Consider the following 10,689-nt stretch of genomic DNA (forward strand, 5'->3'; position numbering starts at 1 on the left):
AAAAAAAAAACTCTAAATAGATATAGTAGCAGTTTCAGAAATTTCTTTTAGAGTGTTCATTAAGAAACTTTTTTTATTATTTTTATTTTTAAAGAGATTGGTCATTAAGAAACTTAAATTATATAGAATCTAATAAAAGGATAATTTCATATATTGGCAACCAACACAAAAACACACAATACATAAATCTTACAATTTCTATTTACAAATTTTCTTATTTTGAAATTGTTGTACAATACTCTGATTAACAATGCCATAAGTTACTTCTCTTTCAAAATTTTAGTTTAATAAAATATTTTTGAGCCTTTTCCTTTCGTTTGTAAGAGCCTAATATATTATTAAGTATATCAATGTTTAAGGATGAAGTTTGATTATAAACTTAGTTGTAGCCTCTTTCACTAAACAAATTAACATAATTACATATTTTCAAAATCTAATTATTGAATTGTATATTTTTAAATTCTAAAAATGCATATCAAATTTTATGCTAATCGGATGTTATGTACTTTTTGATCTATAAACTTCTTTTTTATGTTACAAAAATTTGAAATTTAAACATTTGATTGATGACATAACCATTGATTTTTGTTCTTTTTTGAAAATTTACAAGTATGAAAGATATAAAAAGAAAATTAATTCAATGGTAGATTTATTAAAATTCACATTCTAACAAAAAAAAAAAAATTTTGAGTGGAGTTGTAGCTTTAGTTTACAATCAAATTTGTCACCAAACTTTGTTCAAAGTTTAATTATGTTGGTTCCTTATCAAAAGAAAATTAATAATAATAATTATGTTGGTTCTAGAAAAATATAGGTTAGTCACAGATTTTTTTAAAGGATAAAAAAATAATAAAAAATAAAAATTTATATATAATAATAATTTTTTCCTAGGTCAAGGTAGTCTTGTGACCACCTTCCTTTAATATGGAGCCACATCTAAATAGACATCCATATAGTATTAACAAATTATAAACCAAGACAATTATATAAAATCATTGTTTCTTAATACATTAATATACAATCATCTACCAACAAAAATTATTAAAAAAAAAAACACAAAATAATATTATTTCGTGATACTAGACTAGCTAGGATTTTTTAATTTTTTAAGTTAAATTTTCCTTAAGTTTTTTTATTGAGTAGTTTCTAGGCTGAGCTAGCTAGGTTTATTGGATGAGAGAGGAGCCTATGGTTTTGGAAGAGGGGAGCCCAATTGCAAAAATGAAAAATATAACTAATAAAAAAAAAATCTTAGGACCAGTCCGTCAGTCCGTCTTATGCAGCTAAACGTATTCACAAAGCGGTTTGCATGCAAGGAAGAGTTTCCAATAATTGTCCACACGCATATTTTGTGTTTTCCTTGCAAACGCATTATATAGCCTTGTAAACAAGTTCAACTCTGAGAGACCTAATATATATGAAAAATTATCCTCGAGCCTATTAACACATACCACAAACCATGATCACTAGTCCTAGTGAAATGATATACTGCTACCTATTTCTCATTTGGTTAATCACTGCGATCTTTGCACACTCCTTCATTAAATCATGCTTAAAATCTCTGCCAACAATCCAAAACCCTCCGAGCCCACCAGCCCTATACTTCAAAACACAAGACATCAGTTTCTCTTACTGGCCTGAATTTGGCTCCTCAGAATACTTCATCTATAGGGAGTCACGTTTTGTCATGACTCAATACGGTGACTATGGGCGGTTCATGAAGAGGCCATGCATGACTAGGCTTCTTGCAGTCCCACAGCTCAACCACACTATTGATATATGCGAAGAAGAGGTTGAGAAGCTTGTGGAAAGGATAACAAAGAGTTCAAGCGAAGGAAAAGCATGTGATTTGACTCACGAGCCAACCACCTTAACAAACAACACGATATGTAGAATGGCATGAGTATGCGGTGCTCAGGGACTGAGAATGAGGCTGAGGAGATACATGTATTGGTTCAGCAGTGTTTGGAGTTGGCAGGGAAACTAACTGTAGGCGATGCTTTGGGTCCTCTGAAGATGGGAAAAGGCTTATATATATATATATATATATGGGCGTTGGGACTGTTTGATAGGCTGGTGGAGAGGATCATGATGGAACATTAAGCTAAGGTGATGAATGGTGGAGCAGGAGATCAAAAGTGAGATCTGATGGATGTATTATTGGAGACACAAACTCACAAAGAGACCCAAGTGCTTCTTTCTTGCTTGTGATTTTGTTCATAACTTATGCTATGCTTTCTTTTGAATTTTGGCTTTGTTTAACAAATTATTAGTATATATTTTAATACCACTAGCTCCTACATAGCTATATGCTAAAACAGACTTCCCTTTATTCGTTCTCTGCCAGGGTAATGCCATAACAAATTTTATAAGTACTCACTCCCGAAAAAAAAAAAAAAAAACCATTTACAAGTATTGAATTGTTTGCAAGTTGTGATTAGCTTAGAATAAAAGTGATCGAAATTAATAGTAATAGTATATAACACATAAAGTAATAAAGGAAGAATAAGGATAACACAAAAAACTAATTCATGTGAAAAGTGATTATAACCTATTCATGTGAAAATGATAATGTTATATTAACTGTCATATATAAAGTTAGACTCCAGGATCGATTACAACCTATTCATGTATATATAGGTTAGACTCCATAATCTATCTTGAATAGGTTGTAACCTATTCAAGTTGTGATTAACTGAATACCTATATATACAACAGTAATTCCATATGAAAATGATGTTATACTAACTGTCATAATCCAAACCATTGCTCACTAATCCAAATGGTTGCTCATTCATATCTAATTTTAACTCATATGTGTTTTCCTTTTTCTTTTTATAAAACTTGTGTGTTCTTAATTCCTGAATTTGTTATCAGTTGTGTATAAATGATCACACAATACTAGTTGAACAACCAGAATGATAAAGCATCACAGATACATTCCCACATTCAAAAACAAGAATAATAAAGCAACGCGAGGATTTTAGTGACAAATTAAGTGAAAATATTTTTGAAGAATATTTTCAAAAAAAAAAAAAAAAAGCCGCTCAAGGGGAATCCACCCCAAGAAAATCCACTATAGAGAAGTTTGTTATAAAATCGTTCATACAAAACCGTTGTAGACAAACCTATATATGCGTGTAACCAAGTAAACATCATGTTTTCTCCTACCATATCCATAAGGACTCCAAAATCTAGACTTCTACATAATCTTTTCTACCACGAATGAACTCATGCACCAATCCAGAATTCCAATAAGTCAGTGAACTCATGGGCAGAGGGTGATAATTTATGTGATTGCAAAGGAAAACTAGGCTCATAATATAGGATCTCAAGGTGAACAAAAAAGGGAGAATTTTCTATTTTGGCGGAAGAATAAAAGCACAAGTAGATCTCTTTTGCATAGTAGCTTTCTTATCTTCAAAGTCGGGCTTCAAAGGGTATTTAAAGGTAGGGTAAGATTAGCTCTTATCATTCTTCGAGTAGAACTAGAACTTTTGGTATTGTAATCTCACTCAAGCAAGGATCGAGTGAGAGTCCCACAAATTTTTAACTGACTTTAATGATCGCTCAAGCAAACCTTGACTTCACTCAACCAAACCTTTAGTTCTTAATAAACACCTTCAAGCAGCTCTTTACATAGACTCTTACCTAACTTTATATCACTAAATACAATTGTTGAGGTCCAAAATGTAATAAGGAGCCAGGACCAAAGAAATGAGAAAGACCGAGCCTATGGGAGAAGGTTTGGCCCTTAAAATGAAAAGAGTGGCGCACGGCCTATGGGAAGAAGAAGATAAGTCTTGGGCCGTAGAAAAAAGGGATGAAGGAGGCTTGGCCCAATAATGTGAAGAAGTCATGATGACCAAGGAAGTCCAATAGGAAAAGGAAGAATAAGGAACATGAGGGGGCTAAGAAGGAGTAGGATCTGGCACAGGGATCTGCCAGTCTTAGGGAGCAAGTCCTCGAGGAGAGCTAGAAGATGCTAAATAGGATGTGGATACTCAGGATATGACATGCTCATTTTTAAAGAAGCATGAAAGATGAAGGAGGCCCTGTCAATATCAGTTTCCGAGGACCCAAAAGGGAGTGACAGAGACAGATGATAGTTTCGAGATCAACACTTATTAAAGGAACCTAAGGACCTTGGGCAAGGCAGAAAAGGTGAAACAAGGGAAAATGTGGTCAGGAGCCATTTCAACTGCACCATTAGCAAGAAGGAATTTGTCCCATTTTTAGTAAATGAACAAATTATAAGAAGTCAACATCAAAACATTAGAACTTTAAGGTGTCCATTTTAGGGCTTTGGAAGAAGAATGAGGAGTTTTAACCTCAGAGAATAATCTGGCTTTACTCAGATTAGATCTCCTGCAAGAGAAAAGTTAGCAAATGGGCTTTCAGCTATCAATTCCCAAGAGGGTGAAATAAGAGAAAAAAGGAGAAAGAACCAGCCACTAATGCTTTAGATAGAACAATGGTTTTGGTACCCAAAGCACCCAAAAGAATGGACTATTGATTTAAAGAATCTTCAAGCAACACTATAAAAGGGGGTGAACCCAAGCTAAGAGGGGGGCATTCAGACATAGGCACTCAAGTTACAATAATACTAGAAAAGAGCATTAAGCTTCTATTGGAGATATAGTGGGAAGAGTGAGGCATTGTAAGAGGTCTCAGAGTAAACGCTTGAGGAGTCATTTGGATTCAAAGGAATTCAAACTTCACAAGTCTTGAAAGCCTAAGTAAAGTTATTTAAGTCTATGATTTTTGAATTTTATTGAGCCTTGTGGAACATTCCAACAAAGTAGGACCTAATGTACTTGAACACTCTATAATAAAATATAATACTACTCCATTTGGAGGATCTTTGTCACTCTGTTTGCGAAGGATGGGGCGGTGGAAGATGATAATGGTGAAGAAATTGCAGATAACAGTGACGGGCCATTAAGTTTGTGCAAGCGTAAACTTGTGCACAAAGCTTTAAAAGTCATTACTAAAAGTGTAGCAGTAGAGGAGACTCGGAAGACAGCAAAGCATCATATGGATATTTGGTTGAAAGAGGTTGACGATGTATTGAAAAAAGGCAAGGAACATCTTAACACGAACTATGAAGGTGTTAGCAATACAAGTTGTGTTGCTCATGTGGAAAGGAAAGAGAAAGTGGTGAAGTATCTCAATCAAGAGGAAACATCAAAGAGGAGAATGGAACCTCAAATACAGAAGAAACACAAAAATGAAGCGAGCGATGAATCCACCATCATCTAGCATGAGCCTTCCATAGAAGTACTAAATGGTCAGAATCATTATCCCCCTTGACTATCTTAAAAGTTCATTGTCACTTCGTCCTCTCACTTTTTTTCCCCTCTTGTTTTAACATACAAAGTAGGAACTGTCATGTTTTTGGGAGATAAAAAGGAAAATTATTGGGTAGTTGCCGAGTTCATAGTGGTATACATGAGAAGAATGAGAAGAATGCAGATATCTTGTTGTTCTCCTGGTTTTAATTTGACTGTGTGTAATACCCAAAACCATATATATATGTATTAAACCTTTTTCAGGGGGCTTTTAGAAAAATTAGGCTAGTAACCCCAGCAGTTATTATACTTTTTTTTTTCTTAAGTATGTGCCCACAAACAATCCCAAGGATTTATTGGGGTTAGGTGCTTATGGTTTAGTCTCTTGATTTGTTATCAACCTGGATACTCAGTTTTGTTGTAGGAGTGCTTGCCTTACAGGAAAGATTTCTTTTCAATTTATATTTTCATGGTTGTTTTATACTTGATGCATGGAGTTAGGGATTAGGGACCCCTTAAGATGTGATTGTTTTCCCTGGTATATCACTTGCCACCTTATGACAACAAATTAAATTTTAATTCTAGTGAAAGAACCGGATCTAAGCAGTAAGCACCACTTGAAAACTTTTAGAGTTTATGTAATGGCCAGACATCATTGCCAAGTTTTAGTTAAACTTTGTTATTAATATAGATCGATGTACTTGGAATACTGTACAATTGGTTTTAGGTTGAACTTGTGCATCTTAAAGGAAAGGTTTAGATAGTAGTATTCAGTTCTTATAGCTTGTTAAGAGGTAAGTTAACATTTCCTTATTTAGTTATATTTTACTTAATATATCTTTGGAACCCAACTTTTTAATGGAACCCAAAGTTTGGTTGGACCTATTATCCTTTTTTGTGTGGTTGAGGGGCTTGAGCAGATTAGCCGATTGAGGTTCATTTTGTTAGGACTACTGAAATCTAATACTAAGTCCTGAAAATAACCATGTCTAGCTAGGACCAGCTGAAACTTTTGTGACCACCTATTTTTGATGGTCTTATAGACCACTCAAATTTTAATGTAATATACGAGGTCTGAAGTATGAAAGCCCGACCATCTAAGAGCATCCGTAGCAGATGTTCTAAAAATTATGTCATTTTACCACATCAAATGCCTACTTTATTATTTTACCACATCATTTTACAACATCCCATTTATCAGATGTATTATAATTCAATTCTATACATTAAAATAATATTTACTACACATTAAAATAATATTTACTACACATCAACACAATAAACAAACAAAAAACAATATACCACATTTCTTCCGTACCCTGGCAAATTTGCCACGGTACTGTTCAATGTTGCAAAAAAAAAATTTTTTACCACATCTACTAAATGGGCTAAAATTGGGTTTGGTGTGAAATATGTGTCAAATATTTAGCATTTGGCACATATCCCACATCTAGTGTGGGTGCTCTAAAACACACCATTTGAAAATAGTGTCTTAAGTTGTAAGAGGAGAGTGAGACATTATTGTCACTCTTCGTTACGTGTTCTGCACGTCAAATATATATGAGTTGGAATTTACCTTAGAATCTTGATAAAAAGAACTTTACAAAGTATTCTTTATAGGATAATTATTAGTTTTCCCACCTTATTGCACATAGTACAATGCGCATTAAAGTCACAATTTCAATTTAAAAACGGAATGGTGTGTAATAGATATTGCTAATTTTTCTTACTAAAATTTATGCCATTTGTATGTGTAAATACTAAATACTAAATAGGATGTATGTGAGTCGGAATTTACCTTAGTAATTCTTGATAATAAAAAATTTACAAAATGTACTCTTTATGGAAACTTTATGGTATTTATTCGTGAGAAATGCATTTTCACGATAATAATAGCGATAGTTTTCCCTAATTAAGTAGCAGTATTGTTGTTGTTAATATTATTATATTAGATTTATTTTGTTTGGTAAGATTAGGACTTAGTGGGACGTAGGTATGACATAATTGACAAGCAACGACACGGAAGAAGAGTGAGGTTGCGACAAGAGCAGGAGCATAAACCCCACGGCCTCTCTCTATGGCAATATGGAGTACTGGAAATAGGTGGTCTCATGACCACCAGCATTTTCACTATTGATGGTCGACTTTCACACGGCTAGTAAGTTGTAGGTCAAATTCTACATAGAGATTAGAGAAACAAAAGGAAATGAGAGAGAGAGAGAGAGAGAGAGAGACGACAAGTATGAAAGGAAAAATGAAAAAAAAAAAAATAAATAAAAAATAAAAGAAGAGAGAGAATTAAATTTAATCTCTAGTCGCATAACTACCATTATTAAACAACATTTCATATTTGTGCAAATTCTCTGCACAGTTTGTAAAAATAGGTCTAGAGAAAAAAAAATTAAAACTTTAACATGGATTTTAACCTCTTTTTTCATTTCTTTCAATCCAAATAAAAGAAACTCAAAGATAAAAATAGAATAATAAATACATCCTTAAATTTATGATTTGGTAATGAGTTGTATTAGTCTAATAGTCCACAAACTCCAAGATAAAAAAAGAATTAAAACACCTATAAAATGTGTGCATTTAGATTAGCATTTGTTGAAAGCTTATTTGCTAAAAGTTGGTAAAAATATAGTAAAAATTGAGGCTTTTTTTTTTTTTTTTTTTGAAGGGATAAAAATTGAGGCTTTAAAAGGCAGTACAAAAGTATATATACTAAAAAACTGAAAGAAAAAGACAATCCAAACTCATGCTATGAGCTTTAAGAATAAAATATAATATGTTAGGGAATTAAAAAACAGAGAGAGAAATCTACTATGTAAGAAGAAATTACTCAATATTAATAGTAGATCTAATACTCAAAATATTTATATTTGAAAATTGCACGTCAAGTTATCAAGAAATTAATATCATTAGTAGTTTTATTTACAATAATATACCTTTAGGATACCAAAAAAATGAGTTCATAAAAAATTTAGGATTTGAATTTAATAAAATAGGATTGATCAATGAGTCGGGTTGGATCTGTGTTCAATCCGATTAGGTCAAGTCAAAACATGTCGCTGTTCCTTCTTTTTCTCTGTCTTTTTTTTTTTTTTTTTTTTGGTCGAGGTTTTGAGCATATAAGCCCATTGGGGGTTCATTTTTGTTAGGTCCACTAAAATCTAATACTATGGTTTAGAAATAGAGAATTGTATGTTCATAATATTTTCACAATAAATTTTAGGTGGTAAGTTATAACCGATTCTAATTTAAATCCATTATTGAACTGAAATTACTTTTTTACTCATTACTAACAACTCCAAGGGGTTGATTTAGTGATTCTTAAAACCTCACGAAATCCATAAGATCCTGGGTCAAAACCTCTTACCCTCATTTTGGATATACCTTCATAAGATTCTTACAATCTACCATTTAGAATTTATTGTAAATATACTTTTATAAAAATGTTGTAGATATAACATTTTTACTTTCTACTGAAAATAACGATGTCTAGCTAGGAGTAGTAGTATTGAAACTTTTGTGACCACCTATCTTTGATGGTCTCATAGACCACCTAAATTTTACTTCATTTCTTTAGGTAATATGCGATTCATCTATAAAAGATTTTGAAAAGTGGCCGGTACAAGACATGCGACCTCAGACCTCAGGAGAATGCTATATAAAGACTACGAGGTCTGAAGAACCAAATCCCAACCAACTGAAACACACCATTTTGTAAATATCTCCTCTCTCTTTCAATTATATCCTTCAACTTCAATATACCATTTGTGTTACTTTAGATTTAAAAACTGAACCCCAACTCTCTTCTTCATAAAAAATCATCTCTACGTACCCTATGGCAAACGTTGCAAGATCCTTCCCTGAGGGTCATCTGTCCTTCAACGTCACATTCATCGCTACTAAAAACACTTTCCTACTCGCACATGAACAACTTATGCCTAGTTCATTGCATGTCATTTTTGCCTTTATGATTCCAGTGGTCATCACCTTACTTGGACAGAAGTATCAAGGGAAGGCCATTACTCCATTTGATACACACCCCATAACCATGACTTTCGGCATTTCTTGCTTCTTAGCATATTGCTTGGCATATGGCTTTGAGCTGAAGAGTCATGTGGCTCACCAACCTCCAACTCATGCAGCTACACTAGGAAGGAGCCTGGTGGTATTTGGTTCACTGTCATTGGTTTCCTTTCTATCAATTTTATTCCCAGTCTCAGTACAACCAATTCTATTTGGACTCCATACATTGCTGTTGATGGGCTTTCCATTGCATGCCCAAGTCTCTAAACTGTTTGGTGCACGGGAGAGGAGAGAGAGACATAAATCACATAGGTCATATTGGAATGTGGCAGCAACTACCTTTAGGGAGGGAAGCATACTTCCACTGTAAATCAAAGAAATTCTGGCTACTCGATTTGGAAATGACTTGTACTTGCCGGGTTAACGTTTATGATGTAACTCGTTGATTCTGAAGGCTTATACTCAGACATAGAGAATGAAAACAGTATATGTAGTTGGTGAATCCATGATTTGTATATCTGATGCAATTCCTGAGTACTGGCAACTATAACAGATGTTCAAAGTTCAAACTGCAGAATTGCATTATTTTAGATTTCATGATTGCTGGATGAGGTCAGTTATGCAGGTTTATATAGACTAGGCAAATTTGGAGGCGGACGCGGTAACCTGACTAGAACCACACCAAAAAAAAAAAAAAAACCTGACCCAACTTAGGATTTCTTTTGACTTATTTTGCTTGGAATTCGCTTATTTTGCTGAAACTGAAATTTTTTTGCTAAAAGTATTATAAATAAAGATAAAAGTTAACTGATATAATACAGTAGAGCTCATGAATAGTACCAAAAAATGCAATATGACCTATGAATAATAGCAAGAATAAGCTAAATGGTAAAATAAATTGACAAAATTAATCATACCAAACGGATACTTAGTGTAAATATACATTAAATAATATTTAAATTCTTAAGTCCAAAGTTTACTCATCTTGTTTTTATCACAAATAAAGAAAATAAAAAACCAAAAAAATCTAGATGTGGACCATGTCTGTTTACAATGTCCCACTACAACAAAATGTATTTTTAGCGATGAAAATTAGCGAGGAAATATTTTTTGTCGCTAAAAATACAAATTTAGTGACGAAATATGTATTTCGTCACTAATAGTGAAAAAAATTATAACATTTAGCGACGAAAAATAAATTTCATCACTATTGTGATCTAAAAAATGGGCCCCAGTGGAGGGAAATTTCGGCGCGAGTATAATTAATCTATAGCGACAAAAAATATTTCCTCACTAAAAGTTGAAATTTTTAGTGACAAAATATTTCGTCACTGTAAGTATTGCTATGGATAGTATTAGTGACGAA

The sequence above is a fragment of the Quercus lobata genome, chromosome 7 (genome assembly GCF_001633185.2).
Source record: "Quercus lobata isolate SW786 chromosome 7, ValleyOak3.0 Primary Assembly, whole genome shotgun sequence".
In the NCBI taxonomy this organism is placed as follows: Eukaryota; Viridiplantae; Streptophyta; class Magnoliopsida; order Fagales; family Fagaceae; genus Quercus; species Quercus lobata.